This window comes from Meleagris gallopavo, chromosome 2 (assembly GCF_905368555.1).
Source record: "Meleagris gallopavo chromosome 2, MGAL_WU_HG_1.1, whole genome shotgun sequence".
Taxonomy (NCBI): Eukaryota; Metazoa; Chordata; class Aves; order Galliformes; family Phasianidae; genus Meleagris; species Meleagris gallopavo.
In genome coordinates, this window is record NC_139405.1 from 35465174 (window position 1) to 35488942 (window position 23769).

Consider the following 23769-nt stretch of genomic DNA (forward strand, 5'->3'; position numbering starts at 1 on the left):
TCACGCTGCAACCGAGGGACTGCCGTTTCCCCCAGAAGACAGGTCTGATTTGGCTTCACACAGCTGCATGTCTGTGGGAGAGAAACTCCTTTTTTAGAGGCTACTGAAGTCAGCCCAAGCAAACAGAACACCAGCAGCCCAGACGCAACAAGAAACGACAGCCAGAGTTGCTGTATTTAATAACTGTAGATGAAGCTGAGCATCCTGGTTCTATTTGCTGAGCACGCTGTGAGTTGATGTGGATTTAACCAAGAAAGGGGCAAGGAACCCAAACATTGTAAGAAAAGCAAACTGAACTGAGGCAAATAATGCTTTGTCCCACATCCGATTCAGCTCTCAGGTGATCGGGCTCTGCATGCTTTTAATTTGACTAGCTGGGGATATTTGAGAAAACGTTCTGAGAACAAACGTGGCTGAATATTGAGCGTGACACAGAGCGTCACAAACGCTTAAAGCTTCAGGTCCTTCAGCCAACGGAGGGAACGAGTGTTTTCCGTCGGACCCGGGACGCGAGAACGTCCTCGCCGGAACAACAGCCCCGGGACAGGGCGTCCTGTTGGGGCGAAGGGGGTGAGAAAGCCGGGGCAGCGGGAGAAGAGCGGCGGGAGCGGAGCGTGTGCGGCTGCGGCGCGGGGAGGCGGGCGGCGGGCGGGCAGGAGGCTGGTGCGAGCTGTTTGGCCACCGGAGCCAATCGAAAGCTGGGGCTTGATCCTCTTCTCGGGCAGCGGCTGAGAGGAGTCAGTGCCGAGTTCCCCTCCGTAGCCGGGACCCGGCCGAGCCGCCTCGCTCTCTCCCGGCACCGCGCTCTCCCACCGGGCGCCTATGGGCATCTGCAGCGAGCGAGGGCTTCGCACCACCGCCAGCGGGCGACGACCGCGACCCCGCTTCACCCCGCCTTTGGACCTATAGCCGGTAGGACGGAGCGCGCTGCGGACCCTTCCTCGCTTCACCGCAGGTACGGGGTGACCGGCGGCGGCCGCTCGCTTCCCTCCTCCCTTCCTCTCCCTGTGCCGGCTGTAGGGCAGGGCGCAGGGCCCCGCGAGCTGACAGCGCGTCCCCGCGCTGCGGCGGCGGCGGCGGCGGTAGCGCCGCGTCCCGGCCGGAGCTGCCCGCCCGCGGGGCGGCTCCGCACACAGCAACCCGAGAGGCGGCTCCCTTAGCTGCCCCAGGTATCTGCAGGGCCGGAGCCCCCCGGGCCGGCAGTGTGGCAGCGCGTGCGTGCGTGAGAGCTGTGCCCCTTTGTACCTTTCTTTCTTTGCTTTGGGTTAATGATGGTTTGCGATTATGAACCCCCCCTCGAGGGATCTGATCTAGCATTGCTTTAAGTCAGGAGTTGGAAATACGTGGGAGGGTGTATGTACAGCCACTTTCTCATCCTGCACATGACGATTATCATCATACCACGCTTGACTTTCTGCAAGAGCTAAGGAAATAAGCGCTCTTGCAGGTCTTGCAGAATTGGAGTCACAGGTCCCATAAAAAATTGCACTGGCATTTGGCTGAACGACTCTTATTTTTAGCACACTATTGTGAAAGGGATTATATAACTTTTGGTGGAGTTTTTGAGGATGAAATTAACAACCCGTAACAAGTTTAACCTCTCCTTTTGCAAAAGAGGCTAAATGAATTGGATGAGAGCCCAATGAGTGCCATCAGGTGGGCATCGGTCTTAGCAATGACTGAGGCCCCAACCCTAGGCCAGGATCCTGCAGGAGTTCTCAGGCAACAGGTGCAGGAGTTGCCTGCCCACAGCCCTGGGTCATGCTGGTGCTCAGGCTGCTTCTGGGCTGCTTAGTGCTAAAGCAGAGAGAAATGAGTGTGAGCACTGAGTCCTTGCTGCCTACCAGCACTAATGCAATGCAGACTCTGCTCCTCGGGAGATAAATCTGTTGTGGGAACTCTAAGAAATGTGTGTCACCTGAAATACATGCCTGAGAGATTTTCTGATGCAGATGCTTCACTTGGTAACTTTGGAGCATAACTTTCAGGCTGGCCTTTCCAAATGCTAAGGAGGAATCATGCTAGAATTAGAAAGCAGAGCTTTGACAAAATAATGTAATAGAGGCAATCTGGTTTCTGCCAATAATCAGTGTTCTGTCTTGGTGTGCAGGCTCTGAGCAAGGGACCTTTCCTCACTTTTATCATACAGCCTGCAATGCACTGCCATCGTCCAAGAATTGAAGTCCTAAATTCTGAAGAGCTGTGTGTGATCACTGTAAAGCTGCTGAGAATGGACCTATTTGCTCAATGTGTTGTGGAAGGAGGGACAATCTGGCTGTGGTGTTTTGCTTTTTGCACCTCCTGTGCATACACAGAGCTCTGTGCTGGAAGGAAGCGTGCCCATAGCAGTGAGGGCTGCTCAGAATCTGGGCAGGACCAGGAGTGGTATAAGGCCAGTGAGCTGCATCAGAGGGCCTCTGAAAGGGTGGCACCAAAATGAACGCCTCTACCTCTGGATGTTGAGTGGCTGGTCTAGCTGATCTATTTGCTTCTTGTTTGTCTTTTGAATAGATTGTGCTGTCACGAGACATTCCTACAGTGTGGAATAGAACAAAGGTGTGGGAAGGTGAAGAATTAATCTGAGGGGAATTTTGTTTCTTTCCATAGTATCAGGTGATGGCAAAAAACAGTCTGAATTGCCAGCTGAACTACACAGGTATACTCTGTCCTTTGGAAACTGATGGGTTTCGGTCATCGTTTGTCAATGCTAATGTGAGTGTAAATCAAGGAGATGCAGATCAATCCCTTTTGTAACAAATAGCTTTCTCCCACTGAGATTTTCTTGATAAACGTGGTAGAAGGCAAATCCCAATGTACCATCATTGGATGCTTGCGTTAGAATGGTTTCAATGTAAATTTAGTGGCGGTGCATGTGGAGCAGTCAAGCTGAGTTGCTGAAGTCACTGTGCAGATTTCCTGACACCCGAAGAGCCTCTCAAGCGCTGCACACTGAGTTCTTTCCCTTCACTCTCCCAGATGCTGATAGGCGTGGCTATGCATTTATATTAGGGTTGTGGTTCCTATCAGGAGAGCTCTTTGACGCCAGTCTCCCAGTTGTTCCCACTTACTGTCCATCTCTGTATACCTCATGGTGGGCCAGCTGGATTCCTTTAGGATGAGTCTAAACTGGAAGATGTGCTAGAGTCTTGAGTCACTGTTGGAAATTCCATCCGTGGGACCAGACCAGTGCTAGCCTGAAGTAAAACCCTACAAAATGCATTTAGCATTGGTACAAAATCTCCCACACTTGTATTCCATGTGTTCCTGTTGGGTCGATCTGGTTGCTAACATAGATGCATTTGATTTGCAGCATGCAGTGCTGGTGCACAGCCCAGTTTGAGGCAGGCAGTACTTCCACGGCTTTGACTGTTCCCTGATCCTTGCATCACTGCTGCAGAAGTGTTACCGAGGGGCTACTCTGGCCCAGGAGAGCATGGAGCACGGCCCTGCAGCCAACTGTGTAGCCCTGGTTGTGCCTGTACACACTGAGATCTCCGCAGACGGAGAGGTGTTTTGGTTTGGTTTTGTTTTGTAACAGTCTGGTATGCGATTGCAGACTACTTTTAGAGTGAGAACTTTGGATAACGCAGGCTCGAGCTTGCCTGCTGAATGCGAACACAGCCGTTGTGCTTAAAAAAGGGCAACCACTGCCCCACTGCGCTTGTTTGCCCGCATTGGCTGTAGCCCCGGTGTGTGAGATGGTTCACAAGGCTGTGTTTATGTTCCTCATGTCATCTGGGAGTGGTGAAAAATATTGGCTCGAAACTTGAAAACTGTCGCGTAGCGCTGCTGCTCTGCATTCCATGGGTGCAGCGTGCCGGCTTCCCATAGCACCCCAGGAACACCACTCTGTGGAAGGGGCAATGCCTGTAGCCCAGGCAGGTGGGAGTGCGAGCTGCCCAGATAGAGGTTTAGAAACAGACACTGGTTAAAAAGTTCTAAAACATTTTTGTATGCATTTCTCACTTTAAAGCTGAAAAGATTTCTCTGGTCGGTGATTTGGCTGACTGTTTGCACTTTCTCGATTCCCTTTAGCTTGCTGTTTTTTTGAAAAATATTTTAAATAGGAAAAAAAAAATGTGTTTTAAAAAATAATAAACCATTACCGTTATCTTTCATATGAAAGCATTTCTGGCTAGAAAATACATTATTGGAACTATTAGGGGCTCAGATAATTTTTGCTCAGTAGCAGAATCACAGAACCATGGGGTTGGAAGGGACCTCTGGGGATCACAGAGTCCAACTGCTAAAGCAGTTCCTTTCAGTGGGTTGTAAGATCATTGTAATTGCTGCAAAAATCATTCTTATTACACTTTAGTTTCATGCTTAATGTGTTCACAGGGTTCATAACGTAGTTTGCAGGGCTCTATGTGGATAGCATGAATGCTGTATATGCCCACTTTATTCTACATTGTTGTGACTGCTCAAAAAGCACTTTCAAAAGCAAAAAAGTTGTGCTCTTCAAAATGATTTGAAAAACAAGATTATTTTTTTTTTTCCTTTCTTGATGACTGTATTACTAGAGGTTGTCTACTCCTAACTTTATTCTAATACATAGCTGCTTTGTGGGATGAAGCATAGATAGACTTCAAGATGAGTTGCCTAGGTCATGGGTATGCCACTTTGAAAACATGGTATTTCTCATTCTGGTGCATTAGGCCTTTTATTACCATTTGTTTGTTTGTTTTAAGATTTTTGATGCCTGCTTTAGAAAGGGAAACAGACCACAAAAATGCGTCTTGCTCCAGATCTTTAAAACATGGGGCAATCTATCTTTCAATATCTGGTGGGATACAACCACGGAAATCTTACCTGTCACCTGTCTTTGCCAGAAGGATACCTCACAGTATCTATTTTTCACATTCATTTTCCATTCTGGGTATAACTTTGTGTACAACTTTTATTTAATACTTTTATTTTTATTTATTTATTTTTTCTTTCTTTATAATGTATGTAATAGCTGTAGCAGAATATTTTAGGTTAGTCATAAAACTAAAGGGTCAGCTTTTTAGAGGCTACACGGACATACGGAATTATATTGTAAATGTATATTATATATAGAAATACGCATGCTATCATCTTTACTACAAGATTCCTTATGGAAACAAAAAGGTAAAATTTTCTCGTTTTGGACAGTTTTAAAGTCATGGAAGTGAGTATTTGAAGAAACTAAGAGGAAATTAAAGTGGTGATACATTCAAATACAGAAAGTCTTATAAAGATTTTATTTCTGCCTATTTTGTGTTAAGTAAGTGGGAGAAGAAAAGCACGCTGGCAAAGGAAAATACAGCATTTACCCTCCAAATTTCATTTTGGAAACTGTTTTTATTGAGTGTGATGGGCAGTGCACAAATATAACATCAGACTGTGTATTTAACAGTAATAAATCTTAAAAATTTCCTAAATTTTTAACTCCTCTTCAGAGTTGGAAACAACATTTGCACAACTCATGCAGAATGTGTTATTGACCTTACCTTGTACAAACACTTGTTAGAACTGGAAAACTGCACCGTGCTGGGACTACAAGTGAACTGGTTGCCTCTCTTCATTTGCATGCAGTTTCACTATGGGCTACTGCCACGTGTATTCTATTCTACCAGTCTGCTTAAGTGCTATTATGCTAGCACTGAATAGCCTGATATTCTACAGTAGTGCTAACAAAAAAATAAACAACATTGTAAAAATTCTGCATGAGCATTTCTGGCAAGAAATGAGGGTTTTTTTTTGTTTTTTTTTTTTTCCCTCTTGCAAGTCTCAGACATAATCCTATTTCCAGTGAGGCCAAAAACTAGTTTGGCATAGAGTTGTGCAGGATCCTGCCCATAAATCTGGCTAGTCTCCACGCAGATAACATCTGGAAAGTAGTCATTTAAAGAGATGTGGGAGAGATTGGGGCAGGGGTGTAAATAGTGGGTCAGAGTTCTACCCAAAATGAAAACATCCCAGTTCTCAGATGTCAGACTTCCTTGCTCTAGGCATGTTTTTTGTTATGATCCATCTATCGCTTGTCAGTTTCTGTTCTGACAGCATTATTATTTGGAGCTCAGTGTCCCTTCCTAGGAACGGGAAGAGGTTGACAGGCAGGGAAGATGGGAAATACGTGAACATACTCTGTGTTACTATTGCATGACTTCATGGATTCATCCAGTGAGGTCTCCTGTAAAGAGAAAGACTGCTATCTACCGTATTTTGATTTAATTTGTTCTCTGGCTGGCAACTTTCAGATTAGCGCATACAATGGATTTATACTAAGCATTTGTTGATTTTGGTCTATATTCTTCATTAATGAATCCCATGGAAACTTTTCCTGATAATTCAGTGAAAATAACTTTTGCCCAGGTGTTCTTAAACATGAATATTTACAATCTATAAGCATCTTAGATCGTGTATACTCAGGGCAAAACTGTTGACTTCTTTCTTTTGCTTTCCCATTCCTTACTAAGTTGATCCTTAAGTAAAGTTGTAGCCCAGAAATTGTCTTGTTAAGGTTATCTGAAACTGAGGATTCAGTGTAATATAAACCAGTTTTTAAGAAAACGTATAGTTACATTCAAATTCACAAAAAATATATGAAAATCACATGTGCTGTTTTTTTATGTGTCACTTTTTCTGTAGTGTCCCTGAACTGAGATAAATGTGCATGGTTGGAAGTTGAGTTAGTTTTTGTGATTTACTCTAGCTCTCACTGAGGTTTCCAAAGTCCCTTCTGTCTCTTACAGGAATAAATTCAACAGCTCAGTCTAGTTTCCCTTTCCCTTTCTCCCTTTCTCCCTTTCTCCCTTTCTCCCTTTCTCCCTTTCTCCCTTTCTCCCTTTCTCCCTTTCTCCCTTTCTCCCTTTCTCCCTTTCTCCCTTTCTCCCTTTCTCCCTTCTTTACTTTTTTTTTTTTTTAATAGCTGCAAGACAGATCCCACCTTTGTCTACCATAAATTCCTCCGAAATAAGGAGGAACTTTAAATACAAATTGTACTGTAACAAATTCCATTTGTTTTTCTTTATCCGTATTTTTTTAAAACTTCTCTGCACTTGATGTTCTTTCTTCTTGATGTAGTATTGAAAAAGCACCTTCACAATCTGGAGTTTATTTTTTTTCTGAATTCTAGCACCAAAATGCCAGTTGACTTATCCTTCAATTCAGGTATGCAGCTTCCAAAAAACATTTTTATTTCAGATAACTGACTTTAAAGTATGATATTTGCAAACATAAGATTATTATTGTTATTATTTTTTTTTTTTAAGGTTAAAATCTGATGTTTTATAAAACTTAAGCTTTTTTGGAAACAGGATTATTGTGTCATTCCAAGTTGAGCCTTATTCTTTTCTGGACACCTCTAAGGTTTCTTTCAAAGAAGGATATGATATTACATGAAGAATGTTTTCCTTGTTTGCCAGAGAGCTGTACTATGTTTACTATAATAGGATTAAAGGAAATTTGAAAGTCAACCCTAGCTCAGCGGGAAATTGATAAACACCCGTTGTACTTGCAGGAAATACTACTTGCCCAGTAGTATTAGGACATTTATCACTATTTATATAGACTTTATCCAACAAACAGATTTATTGTCCATTTAAGACTACAACAGACTTAGAAAGACTTCTCAATATGGATGTGATTTGCAGAATCTGAAAAAATTATCCTGGCATGGCCATTTGTATGGCTTAGCACTGGACCTCTCATACCACAGACTCTCAAAATACGGAGTCTGTAGCTTATGGATCCCATTGCTTTCCAAAGTCTGTGGCTTGATTCCTAGCAGTTCTGGTTAGATCAACTATTGTAGCCATAGTCATAAACAGTGATTTTTAAATCTGAAAAAGCTAAACGAGGGTGTAGCTCCTTGGAAAATTTATTCTGGAAGAGGCAAACCCAGCAATACCTCTGGATCCATATCTGGTACTGGCAGACTCTGCTGCTGAGGAGCAATGGCAGTCCAGTCTCATATTTACTAATGTTTGTTTATTTGTGTCTTGGCCAATATTTAAACTGGAGACTGAGCTCAGGAGAAAGAAAAGGCCTCAGGGATGAATTTTCACTCCTAAATACATGTTGAGAGGTCATTAAATATGTGCTTTTTTACACGGAAAGATACACAAATGCTGTGTCTCAGTAAAACAGAATAAAGTAATTTTGCTATGAGTGACATACAGGGAATTTTTTAGGAAATATCAAGACTGGAGGGGAATATGCAGTAGTGATAACGGTCTATAAGCTACCATAATAAATATTGTAATCACCTCCGAAGTGACAAGTATCTTGCAAAAGTGGGCAACTATTACTTTATACTTCTGAAAACCAAGAAAGGCCAGTGGACTATTCCTGACAAACATAGAGAATGTGTAGGAAATGCAGAATGGATTCACTGTACTTTTTGGAACCTGGTACTGTGAGCTGTTTATGCTGTGTATAGTAATAAAACTGTTCAATAAATAGACACTTATGGAAATTAGCTTATTATTTCTAATCTACTCTTTAAAACTTATTAGAAAAGAGTCTGAAGAACAAGGATTTTTTTTTATATGAAATTTATGGGTTTGTACAGTATCCATTATGTTACTGACAAATACTTATTTCTCCCATTCATATAGTGAGTACTGTGAGCAGCTCATCTGCTCCCAGATATTCAAAACTGAAGAAATCTTTCTTATTCTGCTCAGCATTTTTATGCTAAGAGGGAATAATTTCATTTCTCCCATGTTCCTTTCTATCTCATCCAAAATTATATTTAAAGATATGTGGAATTGCTATTTCTTTCATGATCCATGCCTGCTATGGTAGTGATGGCCATGACACAGTCCAGAGTGTTGGAGAACCTGTCAAAGAGCCAACAAAGGCATTTTCTCCTTGATTTTAGCTGTTCCATTCTGACAGCAGAACTAAGCTGCTCTCCATTATATATGAAAAATCATGGCTGTCAGGTGAAGTCCCTAGTGACTGGAAAAAGGGAAACAACATTTCCATATTCAACAAAAGTAGAAAGGAAGACCTGGGGAGCTACAGGCCAGTGAGCCTCACCTCTGTGCCTGGGAAGATCATGGAGCTGGTCCTCCTGGAAGAGATGTTAATACACTTGTGAGATGTGGAGGTGATCTGAGATAGCCAGTACAGCTTCACTAAGGGCAGATCATACCTGACTAGTCTGGTAGCCTTCTATGATGGAGTGACAACATCAGTGGACAAGTGAAGGGCCACTGATGTTGTTTGCTTGGACTTTGATGTGATCCTGCACCACACCCTTATCTCTAAATTGGATGTAAACAGATTTGAAGGACTGTTAGGTGGATAAAGAATTGGTTGGATGGTTTTAGCTAGAGGGTTGTAGTCATTGGCTCTGTGTCCAGGTGGAGGCTGGACCCTGGGGTCTGTCTTGGGACCAGAGCTCTTCAACATCTTTGTCAATGACATAGGTAGCAAGCTGAGCTGAGTGGTGCAGTTGATGCAATCAGAGGGAGGCATGTGATCCAGAGGGAGGTGAGCACACTTGAAAAATAGGCACAGAAGAATCTAACGAGGTTTAACAAGGCCATGTGCAAAGTGCTGCACTTGGCTCGAGGCTATCCCAGGTACAAATAGAGGCTGGAAGAAGAACTTACTGAGGCAGGAAGGCTGGTGGTCTTTCACGTCCTGATTCTATGCACTGCAAGCTCATGGCTGAGAAGTCTGTAAACAAAGGTTCCTGTCTCAGGAAGATAACATTGTCTACCTTACTCTGCTGGCAGTTTGTGTTTTAGACTATGGGAGTCTAAGTTCTTTTGATCTGTCCTGGGCAACGTTGCCTGAAGGCTGAAGAAATCTCAATCTTGTTTTATCGTTGTTCAAATAGAACATTGCCTATTGAAGTCTTCCGCTTAGCTTCATCCACATTAATAGGCTACAACAGGTCAGCTTGCAGTTTGCTCCATTGTATACAAGTGGTAACTCAAAGCTGAGGCAAGTTGCCAGTTCATCTCCCTTTATTTACTCATAAAGAACTGTATAGTTGCAATCAAACATGATTGACTTAAGGTATTTCCTTTTCTGAATGTGTAAAATAGTGTTCTTGAGGTGCTAATGCAGTACTTGCACTTTCCCCCTAGACTGAATTTTAGTTTCATTTGTTGAGAATATTGAGATAAATTTTTCATTGCATTTATCATGTGTTTTTCTTTTCTGCTTACAGGATAGCACAAAAAATGCCTTAAAAATACATTTTATTTTGGGATATGCATGGATGGATTCATATTAGTTAAAGAGATGCTTACTTTCTCAATAAAAATGAACTGCAATATATGACACTTTTGTTACGAAAGTGCCCCAAGTGAGATTATTTTTTTTTTTTCCCCCTGAGTGCTGACTACATTTGAAGACTGGCTTATTTTACCATTTCTCATTTATGTCATTGAAATTCACTCTCACACTCAGGTTGAGAGTCACACCTCAATTTTGCTTTTAAATAAGTACTGTCTTCTGGCTAATTGTAAGCCTTTCCCAAATCTTCTGTGATGGACTTCTGCTTTCACCATGACTGAATTTTCTGAGTTGGCAACACCTAATACCCTCTTAAAAGCATAAATGGTCCAGGGAACATTGCTTCCTTGTTATGGTGCCTATGGCTAAGCCTGTGGTGTCAGCTTATCTGGGCATGAGTCTAAACTTGTCTTGAAAGGGTCTTTCTCTCCTTGACTCTACTCCTAAGTACTTGGTTGTGTCTTTGTTCTATTACAGACTTCATGATACCTAGCATGGTATGCAAAAATAGTACACTTAAAATCTATATGAAAGTAGATTATAAACTGTACTGAAAAGGCTGACATGAATGTTTAGAACACTTTTTGTCCTCTCACTGACATTGTTAATAAGTGCAGAAACTTTGTTTGGCTGGGTGGCATTAGTAGTCTAGTTCATAGAGTAAGGTTCATTTGGTAAATAAGGAAGATCTTTAATTATGTTAATGAAGATGCAGCTCAGCGTTTCCAGATTTTTTTGAATAATGAAGAGTAATGCTGTCATTGCCTTGAAAACTCTATGTAAAAACTGCTACAGTAATTGGCAAGATCTTAAAAAAAAAAAAAAAAAAAAAAAAAAAAAAAGGACTAGGATACTTCTATTACATACTGCTTATTACTGTATGATATACATAGGTTGCTCTGCAAGTAGTGCCTTCTATTAATTTGCATTGAAACTACAACAGAGCACAATAACACTGATAGAGTAGAGCAAACTCTCAGCTACAAAATACTCTTTTTCAACATAGTCACCACCATTAACTATGCATTTTCACCAGCAATGGACCAGCAATAGCCTCTATGCTGCGCTTGTAAAAGTCTGCACCAGCAGAGGTGAACCAGTTTCACAGCTGCTGTGATGGCATTGTTGCTAGGAAGATGTTGCTCTTGCATACCATTTTTCATCAGCTTGAATGGATGGAAAACAGAAGGTGCCAAATCCAGAATATAGGCAGATATGGTAGGACAGTCCAGACAAGATTGGCAGTGTGCTCCATCGTTTTCAAGTTAATATGGGGTCTGGCATTATTTTGTTGCAAGAGAAAGATGCTGCATCCAAAAAACTATCACCTTCAGTCTCGTTTTGGATCAGTAGATCCTGACGAATTTAACATACGGTGTTCATTTTGTTCCTGTGTGAACAATCATGGGACCAACTTGATGCAAATTTTGTGACATTCCAACCTTCCCACCATTGTTTCCAGTGCATTTAAGCTGATATTCAGCTCTGTTCCCTCTCTGTAATCTGCTGGTTTACCCTGATGAACTGATTGACATGCTCTTCATTTTTGGTGTGACAGTTGTTTACAGCCTCTGGAATGTGGCTTGTCTTTCACATTGCTGTTGCCACTACTGAAACACACCACCCACCACCTCACTGTGCTCACATCCTCTCTTTGGTCTCCATAAACATTCAGCAAGTGTCAGTGAATATCAGTGGGTGAGATTTTTTTCCACATGGAGGAGTTCAGTGACACACTTTTGTTTCATATGCATTTTCATGTCAGATGGCATGTAATGGAATATTGGTGGAAAGCTTCAGCCTCTACTGCGATACCACCAACGTCTGCTTCTGATGTTGTGTGCCAACGTGATAAATTAGGAGGCATTACTTTTGAAGCACCCCTCATATGTATATGAACACAAATACAAATAGTACATAAAACACGTTGCCATGTTCACATCTTCATATGCCAAAACCAACAAAAAAGATGTTTGCTTTACTGCAGAGCCTTTAAGGATGTAAGTTCTAATGTAAATTTGTACCTACAGGATAATAAATTAACTTCTGTACTAAGGAGTTGGATGGTGCGTTGCTTTAGTATAATTCAGAAATATTTTTGTACTTCAAAAAAGTCACTGATAACTGTGCCTATTTAGTGGGAAGAACCACCCATTATGTATTGTTTTGTTATCTTCATTATTTAATATTTCCAAACTTGAGCATCAATTTTTTTGTATATTGTTTACACTAGCGCCTGTAAAATATATATATTTTACTGTAGTCAAAGTATGAAACTACAGTTAATTGCCATTGCATTTTTCTCTTTGCACTTCTAGTTTTTAAGGAGCATATCTAACCCTAGACATGTACGTGATAAGACGGAGTGGATTTGCTTCTGACGAACATAGTGATTCCATACACGGATTGTTTTGAAACAGTTAAGTTATGCTTTTTCTGTGATTTTGGATATAGCTCTCAGTTGGCATCACATAAAAATGGAAACTCTGTAAACACTTAGCTTTTATAACAAAGCTCATTATATAATTATTCTGTTATTTTACCAGTTTCCTACCTTTTTTTTTTTTTTTTTCCCCCCAACTTGCATGTGTTATAAGGGTCAGAATTCATTTCTAATTTGAGTGAAAGTAGACTAGTTTGAGATGTGGAGTTAACCTATCTAAGATGTCTTCACTAAAGAGTTGAAATTAACACTTCTGAACTTCATTCTTTAAGAGTCACCTTATTTATAGCAAGATAAATGCACTTCCAGCTCTAATGGCACAGAGCAGCAAAAACATTCTTTGGATAGCCCAAGTAATCCAAAATATATCTACTCTGGAAAACCTCAGACAATCTATTTATTCAAAGAGATGGGAAAATTTAAGGGACGTATACTTTCAGCATAGTTTTCAGGATATACAGACATAGCTTGCACATTTTATCAAGATTCTTAATTTCATTTAATGAAATAGAACTTTTAAAACATCATAAGCTCTTTTTACAGAGTGCTTAGGACAGATATTATACCAGAAAATGGAAACATATTTGTGTATTTGACAGTATGTTCAAGAAGAAAATCCAAACATGCCTTTGGATAACAGGTAAAAAAGAAAAATGCAAATAATGACAGAAATGAAAAGCAAGGTGAGCTTTTCAGTGGTTCTGCCAGCTTTAACCATAAATTAAAATTGTTCATAGCTTCTGACTGGGTGTTGGTTTTTTTTTCCCTCCAATTTGTGCTTTTTTAGAATAACCTTTGGGATTTTTGTAATGCATTACAAACTATTCCCCTCTCACTTATTCACTGGTCATTTCAAATATTCTTCATGGAAAACGAACAAGTTTGCTGAGAAATACTTGCAAATTGTGTCTTTATTGTAAGATGTCTGGCTGTAAGCTAACAATCTCTTAGGATATAATCCTTTTCTAGGAGTTTACACATGCTACTTGCTGTTGTTAAGGCTCTTAATACAGGAGTCTAACGGGATCTACTCCCCTGCAGGCTTCCTCCGTTAGCATGTATGAGGGAAATCACATCTAACTGCTAACAGATTTTGCAAAGTAAATTTTGCAAGTATTCATTGCATGTTAATTCTTGAGAGATAAAATTATGTATTTGCTATTGACTTTAAGGCATGATTTACTTTGTCACTATTTAGTCATCTTCATGATACATTGAGGCAATAATGTCTTTCCAAACTGTCTTACAGCATTCAATATTTCCCTAATGCAAAGTTGTAATTAGAGGTTTGTAGAAGAAACGGGAAAGGGAAAATGGAAAAAGACAAGTTTGGGCATGCTTTTGATTCTGCTCTTAAAACAGCAATAATTGGTGTCTTCAAAATGGAAGGTTGTATGTTTGTAGCTTTTCCTTGCTCCTGTTTGTTGGTCTTCTCTCCAGGACATGCTGGGTATATGGGGAAAGAAATATGAAGTACTTAGTCACATTCCTTTTCACTGTTTTTATTCCTAAGATTTACCCTACTCAGAAAATCATGAATCAAAAGTAACTACAACATTACCTCTCTCTGTCTCTGTTTCTCTCTCTCTCTCTCTGGATCACCTTCTCGTATCAGCTTACTCTTTACCCAAAATATGCTTGTTAGGCAAACCTTGCATGTCTCTGATGTGTAATAAAACTTCGACACATGCATAAGTTATTAAAGAAAGGAACCCTTTGCTTTTACTCTTGATATTTCTACGTAGTCTCTGAATAACTTATGAAGAATCTAAATGTATCTGGTACTTCTGGAACTGCTTAGATATGCGGAGGATAAAAGTAGCCTTTGCCTTCTTTCCTTCCACCTATTCTCAGTATGCAGAAGACTGACTTATTATGAAGATCAAATGACTCTACAAATAACAATGTCTAGTTACTAGTTTGGGAACATGTAGCCATGAACCTGTGTTTAATGTTCACCTTAATCTTGGAATATGTAGGCTTACCTCTGCTCAGCATTATCAAGATGATTAAGAATTTTGCAGGGTCCTCATTTTGTATGTGAAGCTGTGAAGATAAATTAAATGAGCTTGATTTGCCTTGCAGAAAAGCAGGAGAGTGGTAGCTAAAGCAAGCGTTGAGGAAGAAAAACAGATGATAAATTGAAAAATGCTCCAGTACACTTCTTAATGCTCCCATTTTTGGATGCACGTGCTGAGATTTTCTTTCTGCAAGTAAAAAGGTGCAACTGAAGGCTAGGGAGGATCACTATGAGGGCTGAATGCACAGGTTAAGTTACACTCTGGAACTAAAGGTGATAAAATCCTCAGAGCTATAAGAAGATGTAATCAGATCCAGAGTACAGCTAGACACATTTTACCCCCTCCCCCAACCTGCATTTAAGCCCTCATGTAGGGAATGGTCTGAGGTGCCAGTGCCAGAATGCACAGTTTGAAGCAGTCTTTCGGAGTCTGCTTTCCTAGGTAATTTTGAGGCTTTTTCAAATGATGATCATGGACACCATGATTTTAGTACAAGATGAGAAACTGCTGTGTAACTTCTAATTTTACAAGGACGAAGTCCAGTATGAAATTGTGCACACAAAACAAGATGATAGTGAATTCTTCTTTGACACCATCTTAGCATTGTATAAGGAGAGATAGGAACAGAAATTCTTTGTTTATTATTTGCCTGGAACATCCAATTGGCAGTAAATTGGTCCTCCCAGCCAGGAAACTGTACCAAACAACAAACTGTTAAGAACCCTACAATTAATGCACACATTGTGGGAAAGTTACCATTAGGTTCCAAAAAATAGGTTGTTGTTTGTCACTGTTGCCGAAACTGATCCTAATGACTTAAGGACTAATGTCTTTAAAATAAACATACAGATAAGATCTTGATTTGGTTGAAGTCAGTGGTGGAAAACAGTGAGGTATAGGGTGATTCTGATTGTACTTCAGTGTTTCAGATAACATGGCAGTCGTACCATATGTAGTCAGTTATATAGTCAATCAGGTATTGGTCAGCACGGAACATACCTCAACATTGGTGGCAGATGGCAGCAAGCTAGTTGTTAATGTTGATTGTTTTAGTACAATTTAATTGAACTCAGAAGGAATGCATGGTTCCATGTTCTTCTATGGCACTGGTGTGAGGAGGAGAAAAGGAATTCAACCAAAGAAAACTCCAATGTGCAGATACATGGCTGTATAGAATTCACTTGAACTTCCTGAGTGATAAAATGTGGAGCTGGTGATATTTTTGTGCAGAGTATATTTTTTTAAAAAATAAGTGGAGCTTGTGATAAGCATGTAGAGTGATGCTTTGAGAGTCTGAAAAAACTAACGAGGAAAAATAGCATGAATATCTTTGGAGACTGGGTGGCGGAGTATGTAGGAGGAGGTCCTTGCCCCTACATTTTTTTCCCTCTTTTGTGTTACAGCTCTTTCTCCCTCTTCTTCAGTCCAAATGGTCTTCCACTAAGTTCTTAATAGATCTCAGTAACTAAGATTGTGAAAGATAAGATAACACTAGAGCTATTTTGCTGTGGAGTGTTGATACTTAGTTATTGTAGTCTCAAAATTCTTATAAAGTATTGTAATAAGAGTCAGAACCATTCTTGGATGTCTAAATCTAAATCACAAAACCAAGGTGCAGAAAAGTTGAGGTTAACGTTGGCTCATGTAATAGGACTTCCAGAATTTTGCCAGCCTGCACATGTTTAAAAAAAGGCCAGTAGTTCATTATTGCAAACACTTTTAGTGGAGTAACTTTCTGGCTCTTGTTTATAGAACCTGTTCAGCTACTAGTGCCTTTGTATATGTGAGGAGTACTGTAGCCTAGATTAGGGCTAACTATGCTAGATTTATTTAGAATATTACACTGGGCAGAAAACAGATATTCATGGAGTTTTCTTTTCTCTTGTTCTTTTTTTCACTTGTTAAACAAATCAAGTTGGACTAATTAAAATACAATTTCAAATATATGAAAAGTTAAGGAAGAAATTTAATGCTGAGTAGAACTGAAAAACAATTTGTACTGTAATCAGAAGATATCAACAACGTAAATGTTGTGAATTTATTGTTTGAAACTACTCCCTGTTAAACTTAATATGTATATTTATAAAATATATTTATAATATTATATTTATTTTATATATATTTATAATATTATAAATATATATGTTATATTTTTATATACATGTGTTAAACAGGGAGTATTTTGAAACATAATAAAATATATTTAAATATATAATATATAAATTTATAAAATAATAAATAAATATATAAAATCTGTATTTCACCTGTTTTCCATCACAACAATTTGTCTGTAATCATTTGTTGTTACTTGAAAGTGATAGTGCATTTTTAATGGTGATTTTTTTCTTGAATGACCTGAAGGCAGTTCCTTGACTGGTCTAAATGGCTGTGTATAGTAAATTTGAAAGTCTCTGAAAGTCTCTGTACTGACATTTCCATGAAGAAGAATTATTGGCTCCATTGGAATAAAATATTACTTTTTCCACTTACTTTAATGAAGTCAATGTTTGTCATATAAATACTCTGAAACAATTTGTAGATAAATATTTTCAAATAATCCTTCCTGGAATTATTGTGCAGAGTGAAGAGAAATGGTGGGGTCTTCTTGTTGGTAGCAAATGCTGCACTATTGCATGAAGCCTTTCATCTTGCACTCTATAGCTTAGCAGAATAGTTACGCTATACTGCACTAATCTGTTTCAGAATTCTATCTTGTATTAAACTTTCCCTTTGTCTCAATACCTTCACCATTAGAGATATGCTTCTTTTTAGATTCTGAACATTTATATCCACTTGATCATTGTTTTGCCTGAAATAATAAGAGTATATTATAACAGTGTAAAAACGTACAAAAGCAACTGTTTTCTGGCAGAAACAGCTCTAGTTAGAGGATTTGAACAACAGTTAGGAAATAGCAGCTTTTATTTGTTGGAAGTTGTACATATATGAATGATCTTTCTGGCTTTTAGGGAACTTCATAATGCAGTATCATCCTACCACTTCAACGTATTCAGAAATGCTCTAACGTATCTGGGTAAAGGAGCAGTTCCTCTCACAGAAAACACTGAAGAGATAACTTTACTTTGTAGACTAATTTTAGGGAATTAGCTGAAATTAATAAATGAAGTTTCTAAACTTATCTCAATTTTGGAAGGATAAACAAGGCAGATGGGAAACTGAACTGTGATTCCAGTGTGTGTTTAGTTTCTGTCTGAGAACAATTTGCTTTATTTAATTGTTGGGTTTTGTGGGAAAGGAAGGGTTGAACATTAGATACATCTTCATACGGTATTGCTGTGATTATAGGGCAAATATTATAGCTTTATGATGACAACTGTTGACAAACTATTCCACACCTTTTAATTATGAGTATTACAAATAGAGAGGAATTTGGGTGTTTGCTCTTAGGACAATACAGATGTTTTGGGCTGTATAAAATTCTGTGTGTTTGCCTCACATCTCTGAGAAGATGCTTGTGCCCATATCTCTGTCTGGAGTTTGGATACTAGCGTACTTCAGTATATTATTTAATGCTTGTCTCATCAACATTTGAGAACAGATAAGAGTTGCAAAAGTGCTCGTGAAAGGGATTACATATCAAATGGCTTAGGGAAAAAGCTTCCTATGTCTTGTAGACCACATGTTCCTACAGCAGACTGCACATGTTGGCCAAATTACTTTTGCCCTAACTGGTGGGCAATGGTAACTGCGGCCCCCAGACCACTGATATTAGGCATACACAGCAACAGCATTCAGGCTTTAAGTAAGGACCAGTTAGCTGCAAAGGTCACCATCAAACATAACTTGTTTAAAGCACAGGATTGAGATCGGTAGGTAATATTCCAGAAGCTGCCTCGGTGTCATCACAGTGCCCAGCCATGCCCCCAGGTACTGGCTAGGTACTTCTGTTGTCCTATTGGTGTGGTATCATCTATGCACACCTAATTGTTAATCAGTTTTGACTTTTCTGTCTTGAAATCTGGCTACAAAGATAAGTAGAGTTCATTTGGAAGAGATCTTCTAGGATTACATTGTTCAGCTGGCTGACCACTTCAGAGGTAACCAAAATACAGTGTGTATTATTAAGGGCATTATCCTCCGAATGCCTCCTGAACACTGGCAGACATGGCCTATTATGGCCATCTCTCTAGCGTGACTCTTTCAATGTTTGATCACTTTCTTTTTCATTGGTTTCTGGAGAGAAGAGACCAATTTCCCTTGCTCAGGAAGTTGTAGAGAGCAATGAGGTCACCTCTCAGCCGCCTTTTCTCCAGGCTGAACAATCTTAATGTCTGCAGCCTCTCCTCAGTGGTAGTGCCCTCCAGCCCTGTTACCAGCTTCATTGTCTCCTCTGGATGCACTGAAGTATGTTAACATTTTCTATGGGAAAGTGTTGTGTGTTTTATAAATAAGGAAGCTTTAAATACTTATTTTATATGTTATATAAATTAAATTCTCCTTCCACAACAAATAATCTAGGCAACATGTCCTCTAAATAGCAAGATGTTTTCCAGAGTCTTGAATCTTGGCCTCTATTGACAACAGAGACATATTAAAGAAATGTTAAGTATTCCGCCTACAATAAAAGAAACCAATTATTGAATTCTGAAAATATCTGATAGCATCTGCATTATAAACTTGGTAATTTCACAGTTAGTGGACTTTAATGTATTAAACATATGGCTAGCTTTGTATAAGTACTGCAAAAAAACGTTTTTTGTGATAGCTACTAAGAAACTAAAAAGGCTAGGAAGATTAGAAAAGAGAAATAAAGGAAAACTAGGCAAAAATCTGTTAAAAATTGGTTGTTTGGACCACAATAACTGTATTTTATTTATTTATTTATTTACTTACTTAAAAGGGAATTAAAGTGACTCTGAGATGTCATCTGGCTCATATTCTGCTAGGTAAGACTCATTTCATCTAATTCTGATAAGTATACAAATGTAGACATATTTACTCCAGTGCCTCACTATGTGTATATCTTTAGGCTTTTTAATGGCAGAGTTTTTTTTAAGTCTTATTTGCTGGTGTTGTAGTGTTTGTATGCATGAAAGGTAAAGAAAGATTGTTCTGTTCTGCTATTCTTCTGTGCATTTGGGAAGTATTAACAGCACTTCTTTGGACTTCGCTTCTTTGTATTAAAGATCCCAAATTTTTGTGATCTTTCCACATCAAGTTTTAGTTTCTGTGTATATAGATGATACAAGTTCTCTTCCCTGCCCTGTCCTTAGAAATATTAATGGCTTTACTGAATCATAGAATCATTGGATCATAACCTGTCACTTTATGTATGTAACCTGTGTACTTGTGGACCCATATTTTCAAGTCCAAAACCAGAACTTTTGTCCTTTATGTCTTCAGAACACAGTTATCAAGATATGGTGGGTATAGATATGACTCCCCCTGCCCTCCCCCCAAGGTTTGCATATAAATTAGGCCGTCTTCTACTTATGGAATTTTTTTTTAAGTTTCCATGTGATGAGAAGTCAAACATGTGGGGCATGTTGGAACATGTTGGTTACTGTGAGACCACCACTGTGAGAGGTATCAGTGCATGTAGAAACAGCATTATAGTTTGGTGTGCATATACGGAAACTGCAGCAGAGTGTCAGTAAACTACAGAAAGCAAGTCTGTGTTTAAGTAGAATAAATACTACTTGGGACAACTGATGAAAAATAAGAGCTAAAAATATGAGATGATAGACGGCTTTTTCCATTTAAATCTGATCTGTTCAGAAGTGCAGATTTATCCAGCCATGATAAAATTTTCATCTCAGTTTTAATTACAAGTGGATAGGGTGTGTTCTCTGATGCTTTTGACTTGATGTTGTACAGGATATGCTATTAAACTTTTCTTCTAATGGCTGGTTCCTTTAACAGCCTTTCGGATCTGGATACAGGAAATGTATTAATTGTTTTCTTAACTTATAATGTGTTAGTTTAAAGCTGTACTCTTGTAATCAGAGTTCTAATTACTAGAGTACTGTGAGCTCATACCTGTATGAGAGCTTAGCCCTTGTACGTATAAATATATTTCTGCTTACCTGCAACTATTTTTAATGGGAAAACATTAACCTGTGTTGTACCCAAAATTCTCTGGATTTTTGGAGGATCAAAATGGATTAGTTTGGTAATAAGGGAGAAGCTTAATGTGCAGGCTCCATGCCCTTTGGATAGCCTGTGGTATATGTACCTTCTGACTAGGTGGGAAATACAGGCTGATGCCCTTTGGCATTGAAAGCTTCATTTTAGACATTGACTGGTGAGATAGTGTTTCAGTCTTCTGCTGAATGAATGCTCCTGGAAAACTCGTCTCCTTGTTTTCCTTGTTCATGCATTAGTATGATAATTCTGTATCTTGCTACGTCATAAGCAGGCACAACTTATACCTTTGCCCAACTAGGGCAAAAATCCATGTGAATTCAACAACCAGAACAAGTGAACAACTTCTGTTGTGGCTCTAGTACTCTATTCTGAAAAGGAAGTTGAGCAAGTGTCTGCATTCAAATTCACTTAAAAACCCCAAGTCTTGGTGGAAGAAACCTTTCCACTTGTAAAGCGAGACACTCTAAGGTAAGAAAGGAGAATGCAGCATCTAGACTACACTTTTATGCTGCTTCTTTCGCCTTTAACATTTAATTTTGCATACAATTGTGGAGCTTATTTTCAAGATAAGATAAAAGATCCTCTTTTTAAGAATACCATATCTATTGAGGAAGTGAGATAAATGATGCACACCTCTTCTAGAAATATAGTTTTAAATAAAAGCTGTAGTGTTTAAGACTGAAAAAATTCTGCTTTACAGCAGAATAATGAACTGGCAGAGAGCTGCTTACCTCAGCAACTGAGCCCTGTGCCTGTTTGAATACCCTGCCTTTCTCAGCTGGCTTTGAGTGGATACTGTGGATGGCTGTACATCTGTCATAGGGACTCCCTCTGATGCAGCAGCCTATACAAACACCTCCAGAATCTGGAATGGTGCTATATTATCTCCAGTGAGGCAGCTGAATGCTGCGGAGTGACCTCATTGCAGCCTTCAAGTACCTAAAGGGAGCCTATAAGCAGGAGGGAAGTCAACTCTTTGAAAGGGTGGGTAATAGCAGGACAAGGGGAAATGGTTTTAAGTTGAGGGAGGGAAGATTTAAGTTGGATATCAGGGGGAAGTTCTTTACTATGAGAGTAGTGAGATGCTGGAACAGGCTGCCCAGATGGATTGTGGATACCCCATCCCTGGAGGTGTTCAAGGCCATGTTGGTTGGGGCCCTGGGCAGCTTGGTCTAGTATTAAATGTGGAGGTTGGTGGCCCTGCGTGTGGCTGGCGGTGTTGGAGATTCATGATCCTTGAGTCCCTTCCAACCCGGGCCATTCTATGATTCTGTGAAGTCCATATAGGAAGTGACATAACCTTCACATTCTATGCCTATTATTGTTATTTTATTTCCTCTCACTGCTGTGGTGCAGGCTCTAGTCCTAACAGTGATCCATTTGTACCATGCATCCCATACAGAAAGCAAAAGCATGCCATTCCATCAGTCAGCAGCACCTTTATCAGCCACACCCTCCCAGTTACATTAGCCTCCTCCACCCTGAAACAGGTAAGTTGGGTGACAGCGTTCCCAGGCCCCAGTAGGAAGCAGTATCAGGGTGTGGTGTGGCGGCAGGATGAAGGCAGCCTGCCTGTAGGCTGGGACTGACAGGGCAGAGCAGCCCCACGCTGGCACAGAGGCCCAAGTGGTACTACTGATCTTGCAGGCCGGTCGGCAAAACAGAAAATATAGCATTCAGCTGGATCAGCCAGCTCATCTTGCTGACTGTGTGGCTGCCTGGTTGTTAGTGCTGGCACAGAGTGACGGAGGACTGTGAGCATGCACACACTTTTGCAGCGGGCAGGAGAGGGTGGAGGGGAGGTGGGGGCCTCAGGCAAAGGGACTGCGGCTCACAGTTTAACTTAATTAAACTACACCCAAGCTGGACGGGATGACTGCAAGAGATGACTTAAGGTTTATCTCAGAGGGCCACGGGTTACAGTTTGAAATATATCCAGCTGACATTAATTGCTGTTTTGGTTATTTCTCAAGGTCAGACACAGAGTTTTCTCTACTCTGGTACTTTACCTGAAAGTTCCTCTGCTATTCCACGGTGTGTATGTATGTAGATGGCACATGTATTTGAACCCACATTCTGCATTATTCTTATCAGAATGTTGAATTAAAAGAGAAAGGCATAGGTTTTCTTTCTTTAGACGTGTGATTATTTTAATTTGGATTCAAAAGCCTATTTTAATATGTTGATGATAAAATTCAGGGAGCTGAAATCAAGACCTCACACATCTCATCACACAGATTACTCATAGAAAATAGTGGTGCACTCTCTTGTTTTAAGTCCCTTTATGTCCAGGAGTTTTATTTTTATTCTCTACCTAGTAATCCTGCTTTAGTGAAAAGTATGGGTAATGCCTCTTCGTGCTCTGCTCTTCCCCACATTATTTTTTGCTGTGTGAGGGGTGTGAGTTCTATTACCTCCTGTTCACATGGGTACTGAGATTCTGAGTTTATATTTATAAATGGGGAATATCTTATGGAAAAGTTGTTTATGGGAAAGGTGAGTAGCTGTGCCCCTTCTGGCTGAATATCTGAGTGACTGGTAGTAGTTAATGCTATTCAACTTGGTGATATTGGCTCAGTGTATGTGATATACTCCTAATATTCAGGGAGCTTCTGTGTGGTGCCTAATCTTTGTCTGCCTTCTGTGTGAATCATAACAGATGGCTTTACCACGCAGCCAGCAGTGCATCTGTGCACCCTAAGGAGGCACTGGTATATGGATATATGAGTGATGCTGTAGTCCAGGATGAAAACTGAGGCTTAGTAGGTGTGGGAACAAGAGTATTCTGTATTGTTTGTGTTGATTCAAGTGACAGTTATGTCCCTGTCACCTATTTTTAAAGTGTCCCCAAATCTCATCTCTGATTGTTTTTAGATGATTTACCGTGGATTTGGCAAGCTGCCTTAAAAAATATTTTTTTTTTTTTTCTGAATGGGGTGGAGAATAGTCATAGAGAGGAGGCTGCTGAAACCA

The 23769-nt window shown here is 39.9% G+C and overlaps 1 protein-coding gene across 3 annotated transcripts in view; it reads left to right on the top strand.

Annotated features, from left to right (window-relative positions):
• The first annotated feature begins 451 nt into the window (after nucleotides 1–451).
• The window catches only part of GREM2 (gremlin 2, DAN family BMP antagonist), a 41637-nt gene continuing 18319 nt past the window's right edge, over nucleotides 452–23769 (top strand). The window contains exon 1 of one of the 3 annotated variants that reach the window (XM_085219654.1): nucleotides 452–570. The gene's annotated coding sequence lies outside the window, so the exon portion shown is untranslated. Of the gene's footprint in view, nucleotides 571–825; nucleotides 956–19573; nucleotides 19596–23769 lie in introns of those variants that run through there. The other 2 variants (XM_085219655.1, XM_085219653.1) reach the window with 2 other exon arrangements.